Source organism: Hyperoodon ampullatus, assembly GCF_949752795.1.
Source record: "Hyperoodon ampullatus genome assembly, chromosome: 12".
NCBI classification, from domain to species: Eukaryota; Metazoa; Chordata; class Mammalia; order Artiodactyla; family Ziphiidae; genus Hyperoodon; species Hyperoodon ampullatus.
Window position 1 is genome coordinate 31820575 of NC_136925.1, and position 19507 is coordinate 31840081.

Below are 19507 nucleotides of genomic sequence, written 5' to 3' on the forward strand. Positions count from 1 at the left end.
TCATGCTCAACTCCAAACACATTTAGACTTGGTTTCAATAGTTGCAGGGCCCACATGTGTCTCAGAGATAACTTAATACCATATTTCATTTAATGTTCGCTCACACGGTCTGATTTTGCCACACTTCCAAGTTAGCGTTCTAAATTGATTTCAGAAGAATTAATCTTCAAACACTCTTGCCTCTTTCTGCCAGCTGGTCCCTTTGTAGGTTCTTTGGAAGATATTGGGTTGGTAAAAAAATAAAGGTCTTACTTTGTTAAGTGGTTATCCTATCATCAGAAGATCAAAACAGACTAGTCAATTTTCAGACCCATCAATTGAATCTACTTGGGTATAAATGTGCAATATGATAGCTATCTGAGAGTTATAAAACTAAAGAATAATTTATTTGGTTAAAGTTTCTTGTAAAAATGATTGTTTCTTATAGTATTTAAGAATTAGGCTATGTAATCAGGGTGGTGTGTTTAGATACATTTGTAAGATAAAGTTTTGCTCTGCTGGAAAAAGAACGCTTCTAAGTCATCATGAGTAGAAGATGCTTAGCATTAAGCATTCAGCATGTGTATTCTTCTCTTTTCTCTTTCTTTAGTCAGAACTACCATGCTATGTCATGTGGAAAAAATGTTCAAGGTCTTAATGGCACTCTAAGTGGCTCCTTTGAAGTGATTGAATATCTTTCTTTTAGTGGAAAAAAGTTAGCATGAAGAATAATTCATTAATTTGCCACCAACAAGTTCTTCCTGTCATACTATTGCATATAATGGGAAATATGAACACTTGTACTCAGATGCCAAATTTTCCCTGGAGAAAGGATTGGGAAGTGATATAATAAGGGCAGGCTTAAGGAAATGTGCCTGTCCCTGATTCTATAAAAATTTCATAGAAGTCCTATGAATTTGAACTAAACATTTACTTTGTAAATTAATAAAATATGAGGAATAAATGGGGGAAGATGAGCAATGAGGGTAAATATTGCCTGTATTAATTAGGTCCAGTCAGGAAAACAGAAACCACTTTAGGTACTGCAAGTAGAAAGGAATTAATTCAGGGAGTTGGCTACAATTCCAAGTTAGAAGGATGGAGAAGCAAATCAGAAAAGGGCATGTTACCCAGAGATCAGCTGCCACCCCTGTTACTGCTACTGCAGCTGCTGCTGTTGGAACCCCAGTGCTGAACTGCCACTGCTAATTCCAGAGATACTTACTACCGGGAGGTAAGAAGAGATGAAGCGTCCTAGTTGAGCATCCAAGGATCCACGGGTGAGGCATGTGAGCAGAGTGTGTTGGGAGAGTGCTCTGATGGTGGACATCAGACCATCATGGACATCATGCCCATCATGGATGGGCATGACGGCTCTGTACCTCTTATAGATGAGAAGTGCTCAAGGAGGTAGACTTAATGGTGACTGAGACATAATACATTTTTACCCAGAAGTGTTGAATCAAGGATGTTGGCCACCTCAAGAATTTGGGAAATAGATTTGGATATGGTAATCAGGATGTTCTGTTTCACTATCGTGGGATAGTTATATTTCCTTTAGTTACAAAATGCAAGCCCTCTCACATACCCAAAGTCTAATATTTTCTTGGAGTTTCTCTCTTTATATGATTCAAAGTATGACATGACTCACTGGTTTATGAATTAGTCCTTCTTATTCATCTGCTGCAACGGTTCAGGAGAGAAGAAACTCCAACGCATCCTTGGAGACCAACAAACACATCTTTGAAGTCCTCATAACTGACTGGGCAGCCCTGCCTGCTGGTCCCTTCTGCCTCTAGTACTGTTTTCTATGGAAATCTCTCCTTTCTGGACTATTCCTTTTTCTGTTTTATCCCATATATTGGTCCTGAAAAAATTGGGCAAACACCACATATCCCTACTCCCACTCTGGTAGAACTGGACCTAATACATTGACATCAGAGATAAATGCTATGAAATTGAACCCTTTCATATTTTTTGGAGGAGGCTGAAAGGCAGCTCTATGTAGAACAAAGGAATCAGCCATTTAAACTGGCCTGACTAATTAGTTAAGCCAAATAACTACTTGTTTATTTTACCTTTGACTAAGTTGACCAGATATTTGACAGAACTGAATGATAAATTAAGTAAAAATGGCCACTGCAACACATAACTTTATTCTCCCCATCTGTTACTTGAAAAGTCTTTTTATCATAACCAGTGAATTACTGGAAACTGGTTTGGAAACAATTTGCTTTGTCTGAGAAGATAACCACCAGAGCTTTATATTTTTCCAAAGAGTCATCCAAGATCTAGGGACTGGCTTGAAATGCAGGTCATTGGTACCTACATTTTCTTTATACCCTTTGCTTATTTTGCACTTCTTATCAACTCTTCTAAGTGCAATCTTTTCCCAGTATTTGCCCCCCATAATGTCTGTGTCTTCCTTCTGTTTTTGCCTGGCTCTACAGTTGTATTGGGTGCTTATCTGCAGGGCCTATTTATGAGCACCTAGATCTGTTCCTCATTACTTTGGTGGTGGGGGAACAGGACTTTGGGTCTACCACTATAGGAAGTGGACCAATCCCATTCCCATGACACCCAATTAATAAGCTCTTTCTTCTGTGCAGTTAGTGGGGTTGGTTGTAGCCTTTAAGGTCCATCGCAATCAAAGGAATTACAGAAAAATGCTGTGTGTGTTTAATTGTGTTCCATAAGCATACTACCATACAGTCACATGATCACACTCTGCCCCCCCCCCAAGTCTCTTAGGAATTGTCAGAGTGTCTATGTGATTTGAGGAAAACTTCCAGCTTCATTTGGACTAGTCCGCAGGATGGAGTTAGCTGTACTTGATGAGTCTTACAGTTATTCAATAAAGTTCATAACTTACCGTGAGACTGCACAGTCAGATGCATGGCAGTGATAGGCTGGGATTTATTGTTGACACAGCATGTGATATTACACAAAGAAGATAGGGAGGGGAGGTGCAGGGCTTCAGGTCCTATATTTTTGCTGTAAGCAGCTTTGTTTTAGACATCTTTGCTGCAAACATTTTTGCCACATAACTAATTGGCTGTAAGTCAATTTTGCCGTGAAAGATAAAATAACCGTTGACAGTTTTTGGTTTGACAGTTTGGTTTCAACTGGTTGAAATGAGTTAGCATTTCTTCAAGTTAATGACGTTATTAATGGCTTCACTGAAGCTGACAGATGACGATGACTTGCCCCAAAAGTTGGTTTCTTATTTGAAACATACTACATTGGAGGAGAAAGAAGCCAAGGTCCTCAAAGTTGAACCCACATTTTCCATAGAACTTTGGATGCCTATCAATGGACATATGACAATATGCCAAGAACAAAAGACAATGTATAGGCTTTCATAGCACAACACAGAGCTCAGGTACAAATATACATCCTAGTATTTGGAAACTGATACCTCTCTTAATGAAGGAAGAAATTTTAGTGAAAAAAGAAAAAGCATCATGTTGAACCAGGAGACAAGTCAACAAGCAAAAAAAAAAAAAGAAAGAAAATGTATAATACATTGGGTTTTGGTGATAGGGACAAAATCTTTTCTTAAATAAATGAGAATCTATCATTATCTATCATCAATCTATCTATTCTCTAACTATTTAATCTATAAAAGAATGTCTTTCAAATATATTTGCTTTTGGCCTAGAATAAGAAATACATTTTATATCACACACTGCTGTATGCATGTGGGCACAACACACACACATGTATATACAACTGTGCTGTTTTCTAGTAACCAAAGGGAAAAAAAGAGGAAAAGCAACTGGTCAAGAGCTGCTGACCTGGTTTCATGGCTCTCTGGTTATGTGTGACCTGTAGCTTGAAAAACACTATTAGTACATATCCTAAATAAACAGATAAGCATTAAAAAGTCTGTACACCAAAATCCTTTATAAAAATACTTTAAAGCAAAGCACAAGACTCAGAGAAGTGTTTAACTGGAGCAGAGTTCTGTTCTGTAGGGACCCAGAAATGGTAGTAAGTTCACCCTAATTCAGCACTGCCTCCTCTATGAGGTTTCTGATTGAATTGTCCTCTCTTTATTGCTGTGAGTGATGTAGAAATTAACAGACTAATTCCTGTATCTAGACTCTATGTTATTTTTTTGACAAACAACAAGGAGATAATTTTAAAATAAGAATTTAAAGAGATTGAAGTTATTTCATATGTTTTTGCATCCATATGCACGTTTGTACTAGAAGATTACCACACACCACTCAGTTCTGCATGCCCCACCCCCTTCCATTGCTCTCTAGGAATTTAGACGACGGTCTTTTTTCTCAGTCACGGCCTTGGGAGTATTTAGACGTTTGCTTGTGTTGGCAATGGGACATTTCCCCAAGTCAAAAAAGAGAATCTCTCTGCCTATTTGCTTAGCTTTGTTAAAATAACTAGCCAGATTTGTGGAAATAGTGTTATCTTATACCTTAGTGATCACCTACACAGAAATTAACTACTATACTTGTTTCCCCCAAGTTAGGGGGTCTAAACACTCATGCAGCTCATACTTTACTACATGCTTTTTGTAACTTAAATTCTGCCTTCATTTTTCAGGAGTGCTCTGTGTTCAAAATCTCACACTGTTTCATAAACCTTTCAGCAAGAATCTGTAAGAGCAGTGACATCCTGTTTTGATTATGTCTCAGCTCATCCATTTAAGAAGGCTGAAAAGTTGTTTCAGCAGATTTCCTGCAGGTGTATCTGATTACCTGGTCTCCATTGTTTCAGTAAGATAAATGGAAAACTTAGATCTTCATGAAATAAGGGCTGGAGGGAGAAATTGTGCAATGAATTGTCTTAAGAAGCAAAGAGTTCCCCCTCCCTAGAAATGTTTAATCATAGACTTGGTGATTGCTGTTGGAGAGGTATTTTGGAGAGGATGCTGATGTAGGGCTGAAAGGTTTATATGCTTGTAAGGTCTTGTCCAGTTGAGAAATTTTCAAAGTCTAGATTATGTGAAAAGACAGACAGACATAGGATCTATTGAATTTGCAATGACATTCACATGGGCTGGCTCCCATGGAAGGCTGGCCTCCAGTGTTCTAAGTTATCACTGGTAAAGTTTGGGTCCATCCTGACAGCAACTTCAGAAAAGTTTGTGCCGAAGTTATTCTTCAACTTAAAATCTTCAGTCACTATTCTTTAGCCCAGGGGTCCCCAGCCCCTGGGCCACGGACCGGTAGCGGTCCATGGCCTGTTAGGAACCCGGCTGCACAGCAGGAGGTGAGTGGTGAGCGAGCAAGTGAAGCTTCATCTGTACTTACAGCCGCTCCCCATCGCTCGCATTACCGCCTGAGCTCTGCCTCCTGTCAGATCAGCGGCGGCATTAGATTCTCATAGGAGCGCAAACCCTACCATGAACTGCACGTGTGAGGGATCTAGTTTGCACTCTCCTTATGAGAATCTAATGCCTGATGATCTGTGGTGGAGCTGAGGCAGTGATGCTAGCGCTGGGGAGCGGCTGCAAATACAGATTATCATTAGCAGAGAGGTTTGACTGCACAGAGATCACAATCAATTTCTTGCAGACTCATATCAAAACCCTATCAGTGAGTGGCAAGTGAAAACAAGCTCAGGGCTCCCACCGATTCTGCATTATGGTGAGTTGTATAATTATTTCATTATATATTACAATGTAATAATAATAGAAATAAAGTGCACAATAAATGTGATGCGCTTGAATCATCCCCAAACCATCCCCCTGGCCGTCGGTCCATGGAAAAATTGTCTTCCACGAAACTGGTCCCTGGTGCTAAAAAGGTTGGGGAGTGCTGCTTTAGCCTATTCTTCCTTTTCATGGGATGCCAAACTCTGGATTTGAAGAAAAGTTATTAAAGTTTAAAGACTGGGAATCCTGTTGGTCTCAGACACGAACATTCTTTGAAGAACTTCTAACGATTCTTAAGCATTCTGGAATCACAGATCCTACCCAGAAAAGTGCACACTAAATCTTATAGGCTCAGAGGATTACCCCCAAAATAAGCATCCTTGTAAGAAAAAATGTATCCTCTTTAAAGTCTCACATTCTCACGTCTTAGGGACTGGCAGAACTCACCAGTTAGTCTTCAAGTTATTCTTATGAGACACTGAATCTCTTTGTGGAAATTAAGCATATTAACAGATGTAAACTAGATAACTAATAAGGACCTACTGTATAGCACAGGGAACTCTACTCAATACTCTGTAATGACCTATATGGGAAAAGAATCTAAAAAAGAGTGGATATATGTATATGTATAACTGATCCACTTTGCTGTATACCTGAAACTATTATAATAGTTTCACAACACAACATTTTAAATCAACTATACTCAAATAAAAGAAAATTTTAAAAAAGCCTCTACCACTTAAAAAGAACACATTAACAGAAGTAAAAAATACCCTCCCCCAGCCAAAAATAATGGTGAATTATGTTTACACTGAAAATCATCTCAGAATTGAAAAGGAGTTCATAAAGCATAAAAGCAACAGAAGAAATCACTTACGGAAGTGTAAATAGAAATAGAATAAAAGAAAGTAAAAAGGCCAATGGGTGACTACATAAAAGTGAAAGATGGTTCACCAAAGAACAACATAAACAAGATTAAAAGGAAAATGAGAAATTGGGGGAAAATAATTGCAATAAACATTTAGGATGTAAATGGGTTTTAGAAGTCAGCAAGAAAAACATTAAAAACCAATGTAATAAACGGTCAAAGTATATGAAAATACCATTCTTTCTACAGCAGTTATTGAATGATTATAATGCGGCAGACAGAGGGATCTTGGGACAAACACCTCTGTCCTCAAGGAGCTCAATTCACAATAAATGAAAAACAAATGGCCAATTAACATGTGAAAAATGCCTAACTTCACTTCATAATCAAAAAAATCACAAAACCATTCAGAAACAACTTTGGCCTGTCATATTAGCAGAGACAAAAAAAATGTTACTGAATATTATGAAGGAGATGGGAAACGGATGCTCTTATCTATTGCAGGTAGGAGGTTTCATGGTGGCAAGTTTTTGGGAAGTATCTTTGCAGCACGTGTTAAGAGTTTTCAAAAGTAAGTGCTTTTTTGATCTATTTGTTTTCTTCTACACATCTGTTCCCAAAAAGTAGTTAAAAATTCAGACAAATACTTACATACGAAGTCCATTGCAGTATTAATTACAATCTCAAAAAACTGGGAGTAACCTAAATTCTATTTAAAAATATATACTACTGTCCAAATTGTAAGATAACATACATACATAGAAAAAAGTAATATAGAAAAATTGTATTTTACTTTATTTTTTGTTTCTTCATTTCTAAATTTTCTATTTATATTATTTTTCTAATGAAATGTTATTATAATAAAATATCGGTGATAATCATCTTGGACTACTGAATTTGGGATCATTTTTATTCTAAAGAAAATTACTTGTTTTTCAAAATCTCTACAATGAGCATTTTTATACCTCTTATAAACTTAGAGAAAAACTAAACATTATTTAAAAACACGTCTTGACTGCAAGAATGTACTTAAATCATCAAATTATCAAATTATCATAATTCTAGGGAAGCAAGAAAGAACTTATTTATGTAGAGAAGATACCAGGTAGAACCAGCTGTCTTTAGAAACTGTGATTATTTGCTTGACAACATTTATGGGATTTTGATTTATTGAAAGAAAAAGAGACAGAACTGAGTATTTTCCACTTGATACATGATGTAATTGTATAATTTTGAAAAGGTTATACTTTGAACCTTCAAATGATCTTAAAATGTAATAGGCATTTTTGAAGTTTAGAAATTGGTTTACAGGGTGCAAACTTTAAGTTAAGTACTTGTATCCTTATTAAGTATCATTCTCATAGATTCACAGTAAGGCATTTGAAACAACATTAAATCTTTTAATCTCTTTTTAAAAAATATTTTTCACATTAAATCTTGAAGAGTGCAAATCAGTTGCCTTTTAGAAAACCTTGCTAAGACCTAACTAAACATAAAATGTCTGCAAGTACCTTAACACACAAGTGATGTGCCAGTGCCTTATTACTACATTCAAATAAAGAAATGAATTCTTGCTTTTTCTTGACTATACAAAGTGTGTGGATGAGCTTCTTGGGTTGGCAGTATTCTGCGTATTACCACACATTGATGCCAGGAGAGAAACACATTCTTGAGGACACAGAAGTTTACATTTGGAACCCTCTCAGTTCTAAATTCTGCCATACGTATCTCTTCCTTTGGTTCTAATTTGGATCCTTTCATTATAATAAAACTATAATCATAAAAAGAAATGAAGAGGTTTAAAGTGATTTGTAAGCCATCTCAATCACAAAAGTCTTCTTATAGTTTATTTGAGAAATCTTCCTATTTGTTAACATCTAGATATGTATCTTTCCACACTATGACTATGGATATAAATACAAATATATATACACATAACACATGCACACAGACACACATACAGACACACACATACACACATACCCTACATCCCTTCAAGTATTCTCCTTTCTCATAAATTACTTCATTTATTTATTCCATCAATTGAATGTTTCTTAAATACCTGTAATGTGGTATATACTTAAGCACCATCAGTACCAAGATGAGTCAGACACATCTAAGGGGCTTACAGTGTCTGAGGAGCTCACAAAGTAGTGGGTAAGACAAATACACAAATGCTGTTGCTGGTTATACTATAGTAAAGGAGCCACAGAGTAGTAAGTACCAACACAGGGATGACTAATTTGGCTTGCTTTGACAAACACATGAAAGGATGCTCAACATCACTAATCATTAGAGAAATGCAAATCAAAACTACAATGAGGTATCACGTCACACCAGTCAGAATGGCCATCATCAAAAAAATCTACAAACAATAAATGCTGGAGAAGGTGTGGAGAAAAGGGAACCCTCTTGCACTGTTGGTGGGAATGTAAATTGATACAGCCACTATGGAGAACTGTATGGAGGTTCCTTAAAAAACTAAAAATAGAACTACCATATGACCCAACAATCCCACTACTGGGCATATACCCTGAGAAACTCATAATTCAAAAAGAGTCATGTACCACAATGTTCACTGTAGGTCTATTTACAATAGCCAGGACATGGAAGAAATCTAGGTGTCCATCGACAGATGAATGGATAAAGAAGATGTGGCACATATATACAATGGAATATTACTCAGCCATAAAAAATGAAATTGAGTTATCTGTAGTGAGGTGGATGGACCTAGAGTCTGTCATACAGAGTGAAGTAAGTCAGAAAGAGAAAAACAACTACCGTATGCTAACACATATATATGGAATCTAAAAAAAAAAAATGGTTCTGAGGAACCTAGGGGCAAGACAGGAATAAAGACGCAGACGTAGAGAATGGACTTGAGGACACGGGGAGGGGGAAGGCTAAGCTGGGATGAAGAGAGTGGCATGGACATATATACACTACCAAATGCAAAATAGATAGCTAGTGGGAAGCAGCCACATGGCACAGAGAGGTCATCTTGGTTCTTTGTGACCACCTAGAGGGGTGGGATGGGGAGGCTGGGAGGGAGACTCAAGAGGGAGGGGATATGGGGATATATGTATATGTACAGCTGATTCACTTTGTTATAAAGCGGAAACTAACACACCATTGTAAAGCAATTATACTCCAATAAAGATGTTTAAAAATAAAAAAAGAATATAGCAACAAGAGAAGTAACCTAACTCTGTATGTTTAAGTATTTAAAAGTGTAAATTGTTAAATGCTCTAAAAACAAAAACAAAATAGCACTGTTGCTTTTATGCTTTCATTTCTTTTTGTTACAAAAATTTACTAGCTATTTATATATAATTAATTTATTTTGCATTGGAGAATATTTTTATTGTTTCATTTTTGGGTCCCAGTCAAGTTCTTTGTGATAGAACAAATTCTTACATTATCTGAAGTTTTATGATGAGTGTGTATTGCTTTTATAATCAGGAAATAAAAATAACTTTGGATTCAAAAATAAGAGATTATGATCAACTAAGGTACACAGACTATTACTATTTGTTTCTCTTTGTAAAGAGCCCAAAATCAATGTTAGCCAATCAGGCACTTAATCTCTTTTAAAGTTTAAGAAGGTAGCAGAAATAAAAGAAGGATGATTTAGAAAATAAATAAATAAATAACAGCTATATTGAGATATAATTTTAAAAATTTGGCATGCTTTGGGGTGAGTGTATAAAGAAATAACATTTAAATTGGGTCTAAAGAGTGGGAGTTTGTGAGGTGGAAGGGAAAAGTGTTTCTAGGTAGAAGGAATCCATGCACATAAAAAAGCATGGATTTGTGAATGTCTACTCCATGTATAGGACTGACCAAATGAATTCCAAGCCGGGAATGGCTGCTGGGGTTCGATGGTGAAGGGCCTTGTACTCCAGGCTCTATTTAAGTCTCAATCACCGTGCCCTGGAACCATGACCATTATCAAGCCCTTCAAGACCAGAGGTCATCTTGTTATCTGCCTGATCAGTTATCTCAGAGTATTCTGTTTGGGTATGCAAATAAGGCCCCTCTGGTGCAGAAGGCAACCCTCCATTCCTGCTGAAGGTTTTGCTTAATAAGCCCATTTGTCTCTTCAGGTGTACTTCGCTCAGAATTAAATAGTAAACAATACCCAGAGTGCTTCATAAGACCTTTGCCTTTGCAATGACCAAGGAAACCCAAGCTCTGCTAATCGGCAGCGGCAGTGGCAGCGAACACCTACTCAGGCTGGCAACTGGGTCAAAATGTTAATTACTCCCCAATAGCCACATTTTTTTTTCTCTCTTCATTTGCTCTTTCACCTCTTCAGAGACTAATGGAGTTTGAATTTTCCTTGCTGCTGAGACTACTGTGATGTTAAAAATAAGTTAGCCCTTTGCCTGTCTCCCGGGCACCTAAGATCTCAGGCGTCCTTGGCTTCTCTCTCTTTCCAAGTTAATTATATTCAGTGTGAGCTTGCATTTTCAAATCCATCTGTTTTCTTCATCTCTGTAGACAATTTATTTATATCTACTCTTTTAAGTAAAAAAGAGATAGAACAACAGTTTCCTCATACTTTAAACCTTTTGAGTTCAATGCAATAACTGTTTCTTTAGAATAAAATCAATGGGAGAGAAATTATTTCACAGCTGCTCTGTGTCTAAGCATTGAAAAAAGTGTTAGCATTTTTAATACTAGCTGGATCGTAAACTTTGAAAGGGCAGGAAAATGTTTTGTCTGTCAATCTATATCTGAAACTTAGTATATTACTTGGAATATGCTACGTGCTCAATAAATATTTATAGAATGAAGGAAGAAAGGAAGGAATCAAGATTCATAATAACTGTAACACTTCAGAGACTCACAATTGTTTTTATCACCAAGGACCAGTTTATTAATTTTTACTTTCTTGGATGCCATTTTAGTTACCTGTTGCTGCAGAACAAATCACCCCAAAGCTAATAGTTTAAAACATCAACGATTTATTATTTTCCACAATTCTGTGGATTGATTGGGTGATTTCTCTGTTGCTTTCAACTGGGTCACTCACATGACTATAAATGCTGGATAGTCATCTGGGCTGTCAGGTCCAAGATGGTCTCACTCCTGGCAGTTGGTGTTGGCTACCAGCTGGAGTGCCTCAGTTCTCCTCCAGGTGACCTCTCATCCTCCACTAGGCTAGACTGGCTTCCTTACACAGTGCAGGATTCCAAGAGGGCAAAGGTGGAAGCTTCAAGGCCTCTTGAGGTCTAGACTTTGGAAAGCTTTTCCTCTAAGATTCAGTACAAGGCAAGGATGCCCACTCTTGCCAATTCTGTTTAATGTAGTACTGAAAGTCCTAGCCAGAGCAATTAGGCAAGATAAAGAAATAAAAGGCAACCAAATCGGAAAGGAAGAAGTAAAATTATTTCTTTTGACAGATGACATGATCATATATATAGAAAATCCTAAAAACTCAATAAAAAACCATTAGAACTATTAAATGAATTCAGTAGTCTCAGGATACAAAATCAACATACAAGAATCAGTGAAATTTTATGCACTAACAACAAACTATCTGAAGAAATTAAGAAAACAATCCCATTTACAATACCAACTAAAAGAATAAAATAAGAATAAATTTAACCAAAGAGGTAAAAGGCTTGTATACTGAAAATCATAAAACATTGATGAAGGATATTAAAGGAAACACAGATAAATGGAAACATATCCTATGTTCACGGATTGAAAATAGTAATATTGTTAAAATGTCCATACTACCAATGTGGTCTATATATCTATATATGCAATCCCTATCAAAATCCCAATGACATTCTTCACAGAAATAGAAAAAACAATCCTGAAATTCATATGGAAATACAGAGGATCCCAAATAGCTAAGGCAATCTTGAACAAGAAGAACAAAGCTGGAGGCATCATAATTACTGATTTCAAAATATATGAAAAGCTACAGTATTCAAAACAGTCTGGTACTTGTATAAAGACAGATGCATAGACCAATGAAGCAGAATAGAGAACCCAGAAATAAATCCATGCATTTATGGTCAACTGATTTTTGACAAGGCTCCAAGAACACACAATGGGGAAAGGAGAGCCTCTTCAATAAATAGTACTGGAAAAACTGGATAACCACATGCAGAAGAATGTAATTGGGCTCTTATCTCTCACCATATACAAAAATCAACTCAAAATGGATTATAGATTTAAACGTAAGACCTGAAACTGTAAAGCTACAAGAAGGAAACATGGGAAAATTATCTTGACATTGGCCTTGGCATTGTGTTCATGGATATGACATCAAAAGCACAGGTAATCAAAGCAAAAACAGACAATTTGGGTTTCATCAAATTAAAATGCTTCTGCAAAGCAAATAAAAACAAACAATCCCCCACCCCCAAAACAATCAATAGAGAGAAGAAACAGCCTATTAAATGAGAGAAAATATTTTCAAACCATGTATCTAATGAGGGGTTAATGTCCAAAATATATAAGGAACTCAGACAACTCAACCCAATTAAAAAATGAACAAAGGACCTTAATAGACATTTCTCCAAAGAAGACTTACAAATAACCAAGAGAAAGGAAAAGTTGCTCAGCATCATTAGTCATCAGGGAAATGCGAATCAAAATCACAATGAGATATCACTTCAAACCTGTTAGAATGACTATTATTGAAAAGGCAAAAGATGTGTTGGCAAGAATGCGGAGAAAAGGGAACCCTTGTGCACTGTTGGTGGGAATGTAAGTTGGTCCAGACATTATAGAAAGCAGTATGGTGATTCCTCAAAGTATTAAAAATAGAACTGCCATATGATTCATCAATCCCACTTCTGAGTATATATCCAAAAGAAATGAAGTACCCAGTATTAATTAAATGTATTAGCAAAAGATAGATATTTGCTTTGAATGTTTTTCAGAGAAATAGCAAATGTATTCAGTTTTGTAAATTAAGAAAAACAACACATTTTATTTAAGGTGGTACAGAAACAACTGTATTCTCAGTAAAGATCAGGCAGTATTTTAGAAATTTTTTTGCTTTTGATTAGGGGGAGACTTTACACTTTTCAATAGGTTTCTGATAGAAAAGAAAACATTTAAAGCTGTATCCCAGAATTACATTCCCAATAATAGTATGATGAAGCCCAGGATAGCTTTGCATCCTCAAGAAATGCAAAGCTTCATTTTCAGGATACAGTGTCAACTTTTTCAGTTGTTAAGGTAGCAAGTACTTGTGGCTTTGTTGCTATAGAAATACAAGTTATTTCAAGATTATTCACAGTTTTTTCTCAATCCTGTGCCTGAAAAAAAGTAAGACATTTTGTGAGATGTTTAATCAATTTTGATCCTTTTATATGATTCATTTATGTGTTTGGATTGGGCGTTTATTAGTAGCGAGGAAATCACTTGGTGGAGAATGCTTTCATTGCATGATAGAGATGAGTACATTTAATCTTAGAAGAAAGTGCATCAATGAATTGTCAATATTGTTTTTTTCCTCAATTCTGTGATGTGCATTTTCCCACATTACTGTTTCTGAAATTAGGTTACATCTTACTAGTAATGTGAGTGTTTAATGCTGTATTTTAGTTTCCCATAAGCAGTTGTTAAATCAGTGGTGCATTTTACAATCAATTGTATTTTAGAGTTGAAGAATCACTGTAGATTTTTCTCTGGTTCACCCAAGAAGGTAGAGCTGATCTATAGGAAACACAGGAGACACTGGATATTCAGTTCTTGAGACTGGGTGATGTCTTAGGCACTTAAGAGAAAATTTCAGTGGAGCTCAGCGGGGTAAATTGTGCTGTAAAAGCATATTAAGTGATAAATTTACAAACACCAGAAATCACAATACCAATTTAGCTTAGTGTTTTGAATGGACTATAGCTGTGTCTGAGCTAATTGCTGAAAGGGCAAAGGAAACAATTTGCTGCTATTCCTGTTGGGTGAAGTCATAAAGGAGTCATAGCTGTAGGCTGTTCATAAAGTTAGGCTAGAAGAAACTAAATTCTAAATTCTTCGCATAGAGAGGTGTCAACAAAAAACTGGGGAGAGTAAAAGAAAATATTGTTAAGTTCTATATTTTGCTTTGGGCTCATTCCATTGAACTCTTTGAAGTGAATGGAAAATTAATCTCTGCCATCCTGACAAGAAGTCCAAGCCAATTAGGAAGAATGAGTTATTTTTTTTAAAGTCTACAACTTTGAAAACATAATTCAATCCAATCTCAATTTACTCACTAAAGTCTCAGCAATTTGTTAAGGCTATTCAGTATCAACTTTAATTTTCTTACAAGTTGTAAGAAAAACTCAAGGCCGGTTTCTTCCTCCTCGCATTAGGTACAGGTCTCCGGACACACACTGGACTGTGTTAAAAATAATTTGATCTAACTGGGGTTCATTTGATAATCTCTAAAATGTCTTTCCAGGTCCAAGGTTCCATGATCCCTGTGGCATCATACCTTTTAAAAGTGGTAATTCCTGGGACTTCAGGTGTAATACAAGTGGCTAGATTTCTGAGAATCTGGTGTGATGAGTGCGTTCAGACAATTAGCCATATTTAGGACATATTTTACTAATTCTTTTTTTTTTAATTTATAATATTAAAAAATTTTTTTAAATTTATTTTTGGCTGTGCTGTGTCTTCGTTGTTGTGGGCAGCTTTCTCTAGTTGCAGTGAGCGGGGGCTATTCTTCGTTGCGGTGCGTGGGCTTCTCATTTTGCTGGCTTCTCTTGGTGCGGAGCATGGGCTCTAGGTGCACGAGCTTCAGCAGTTGTGCCTTGCAGGCTCAATAGTTGTGGCTCTCAGGCTCTAGAGTGCAGGCTGAGTAGTTGTGGCACACAGGCTAAGTTGCTCCACGGCATGGGGGATCTTCCCGAACCAGGCCTCGAACCCGTGTCCCCTGTATTGGCAGACGGATTCTTAACCACCTCACCACCAGGGAAGTCCCTTTACTAATTCTCTCTCTTTTTTTTAACATCTTTATTGGAGTAAAATTGCTTTACAGTGTTGTGTTAGTTTCTGCTGTATAACAAAATTAATCAGCTATACGCATACGAATATCCCCATATCCCCTCCTCCCTCTTGTATCTCCCTCCCACCCTCCTCATCCCACCCCCTAGGTGGTCGCAAAGCACCAAGCTGATCTCCCTGTGCCATGCAGCTGCTTCCACTAGCTATCTATTTTACATTTGGTAGTGTGTATATGTCCATGCTACTCTCTCACTTCATCCCAGCTTACTCTTTCCCCTCCCTGTGTCTTCAAGTCCATTCTCTACGTCTTTATTCTTATCTTGCACCTAGGTTCATCAGAACCATTTTTTTTTTACATTCCATATATATGTGTTAGCATACAGTATTTGTTTTCCTCTTTCTGACTTACTTCACTCTGTATGACAGACTCAAGGTCCATCCACCTCACTACAAATAACTCAATTTTGTTTCTTTTTATGGCTGAGTAATATTCCACTGTATATATGTGCCACACCTTCTTTATCCATTCATCTGTCGATGGACACTTAGGTTGATTCCATGTCCTGGCTATGGTAAATAGTGCTGCAATGAACGTTGTGGTACATGACTCTTTTTGAATTATGGTTTTCTCAGGGTATATGCCCAGTAGTGGGATTGCTGGGTCATATGGTCGTTCTACTTTTAGGTTTTTAAGGAACCTCCATACTGTTCTCCATAGTGGCTGTATCAATTTATATTCCCACCAACAGTGCAAGAGGGTTCCCTTTTCTCCACACCCTCTCCAGCATTTATTGTTTGTAGATTTTTTGATGGCCATTTTGGCTGGTGTGAGGTGATACCTCATTGTAGTTCTGATTTGCATTTCTCTAATAATCAGTGATGTTAAGCCTCTTTTCAAGTGTTGTTGGCAATCTGTATATCTTTGGAGAAATGTCTATTTAGGTCTTTATGCCCAGTTTTAGGTTGGGTTGTTTGTTTTATTAATGTTGAGCTGCATGAGCTGTTGTATATTTTGGAGATTAATCCTTTGTCGGTTGCTTCATTTGCAAATATTTTCTCCCATTCTGAGGGTTGTCTTTTGGTCTTGTTTATGGTTTCCTTTGTTGCGCAAAAGCTTTTAAGTTTCATTAAGTCCCATTTGTTTATTTTTGTTTTTATTTCCATTTCTCTAGGAGGTGTGTCAAAAAGGATCTTGCTGTGATTTATATCATAGAGTGTTCTACCTATGTTTTGCTCTAAACGTTTGATAGTGTCTGGCCTTACATTTAGGTCTTTAATCCATTTTGAGTTTATTTTTGTGTATGGTGTTAGGAAGTGTTCTAATTTCATTCTTTTACATGTAGCTGTCCAGTTTTCCCAGCACCACTTATTGAAGAGGCTCTATTTTCTCCATTGTATATTCTTGCCTCCTTTATCAAAGATAAGGTGACCATATGTGTGTGAGTTTATCTCTGGGTTTTCTATCTTGTTCCACTGATCTATATTTCTGTTTTTTGTGCCAGTACCATACTGTCTTGATTACTATAGCTTTGTAGTATAGTCTGAAGTCAGGGAGCCTGGTTCCTCCAGCTCAGTTTTTCTTTCTCAAGATTGCTTTGGCTATTTGGGGTCTTTTTTGTTTCCATACAAATTGTAAAATTTTTTGTTCTAGTTCTGTGAAAAATGCCATTGGTAGTTTGATCAGGATTGCATTGAATCTGTAGATTGCTTTGGGTAGTATAGTCATTTTCACAATGTTGATTCTTCCAATCCAAGAACATGGTATATCTCTCCATCTATTTGTATCATCTTTAATTTCTTTCATCAGTGTCTTATAGTTTTCTGCATACAGGTCTTTTGTCTCCTTAGGTAGGTTTATTCCTAGGTATTTTATTCTTTTTGTTGCAGTGGTAAATGGGAGTGTTTTCTTAAATTCTCTTTCAGATTTTTCATCATTAATGTATAGGAATGCAAGAGATTTCTGTGCATTAATTTTGTTTCCTACTACTCTACCAAATTCATTGATTAGCTCTAGTAGTTTTTTGGTAGCATCTTTGGGTCCTCTATGTATATTATCATGTCATCTGCAAACAGTGACAGTTTTACTTCTTCTTTTCTGATTTTGATTCCTTTTATTTCTTTTTCTTCTCTGATTGCTGTGACTAAAACTTCCAAAACTATGTTGAATAAGAGTGGTGAGAGTGGGCAGCCTTGTCTTGTTCCTGATCTTAGAGGAAATGGTTTCAGTTTTTCACCATTGAGAACAATGTTGGCTGTGGGTTTGTCATATATGGCCTTTATTATGTTGAGTTAGGTTCCCTCTATGCCTACTTTCTGGAGAGTTTTTATCATAAATGGGTGTTGAATTTTGTCAAAAGCTTTTTCTGCATCTATTGAGATGATCATATGGTTTTTATCCTTCAGTTTGTTAATATGGTGTATCACATTGATTGATTTGAATATGTTGAAGAATCCTTGCATTCCTGGGATAAACCCCACTTGATCATGATGTAAGATCCTTTTAATGTGCTATTGGATTCTGTTTGCTAGTATTTTGTGGAGGATTTTTGAATCTATGTTCATGAGAGATATTGCCCTGTACTTTTCTTTTTTTGTGACATCTTTGTCTGGATTTGGTATCAGGGAAATGGTGGCCTCATAGAATGAGTTTGGGAATGTTCCTCCCTCTTCTATATTTTGGAAGAGTTTGAGAAGGAAAGGTATTAGCTCTTCTGTAAATGTTTGATAGAATTCGCCTAGGAAGCCATCTGGTCCTGGGCTTTTGTTTGTTGAACGATTTTTAATCACAGTCTCAATTTCAGTGCTTGTGATTGGTTTGTTTATATTTTCTATTTCTTCCTGGTTCAGTCTCGGAAGGTTGTGCTTTTCTAAGATTTTGTCCATTTCTTCCAGGTTGTCCGTTTTTTTGGCATATAGTTGCTTGTAGTAATCTCTCGTGATCCTTTGTATTTCTGCAGTGTCAGTTGTTACTTCTCCTTTTTCATTTCTAATTCTGTTGATTTGAGTGTTCTCCCTTTTTTTCTTGTTGAGTCTGGCTAATGGTTTATCAATTTTGTTTATCTTCTCAAAGAACCACCAGCTTTTAGTTTTATTGATCTTTGCTATCATTTCCTTCATTTCTTTTTCATTTATTTCTGATCTGATCTTGATGATTTCTTTCCTTCTGCTAACTTGGGTTTTTTGTTGTTGTTCTTCTTCTTCCTCTAATTGCTTTAGGTGTAAGATTAGGTTGTTTGAGGTTTTTCTTGTTTCTTGAGGTAGGATTGTATTGCTATAAACTTCCCTCTTAGAACTGCTTTTGTGGCATCCCATAGGTTTTGGGTTGTCTTGTTTTCATTGTCATTTGTTTCTAGGTATTTTTTGATTTCCTCTTTGAATTCTTCAGTGGTCTCTTGGTTATTTAGTAGTGTATTGTTTAGCCTCCATATATTTGTATTTTTCACAGTTTTTTTTCCTGTAATTGATATGTAGTCTCATAGCATTGTAGTCCGAAAAGATACTTGATATGATTTCAATTTTCTTAAATTTACCAAGGCTTGATTTGGTCTATCCTGGAGAATGTTCCATGTGCACTTGAGAAGAAAGTGTATTCTGTTGTTTTTGGGTGGAATGTGCTATAAATATCAATTAAGTCCACCTTGTTTAATGTGTCATTTAAAGCTTGTGTTTCCTTATTCATTTTCATTTTGGATGATCTGTCCCTTGGTGCAAGTGGGTTGTTAAAGTCCCCTACTATGATTGTATTACTGTCCATTTCCCCTTTTATGGCTGTTAGCATTTGCCTTATGTATTGAAGTGTTCCTATGTTGTGTGCATAAATATTTACAATTGTTATATCTTCTTCTTGGATTGATCCCTTGATCATTATGTAGTGTCCTTCTTTGTCTCTTGTAATAGTCGTTATTTTAAAGTCTATTTTTTCTGATATGAGAATTGCTATTCCAGCTTTCTTTTGATTTCCATTTACATGCAATATCGTTTTCCATCCCCTCACTTTCAGTCTGTATGTGTCCCTAGGTCTGAAGTGGGTCTCTTGTAGACAGCATATATATGGGTCTTGTTTCTGTATCCATTCAGCC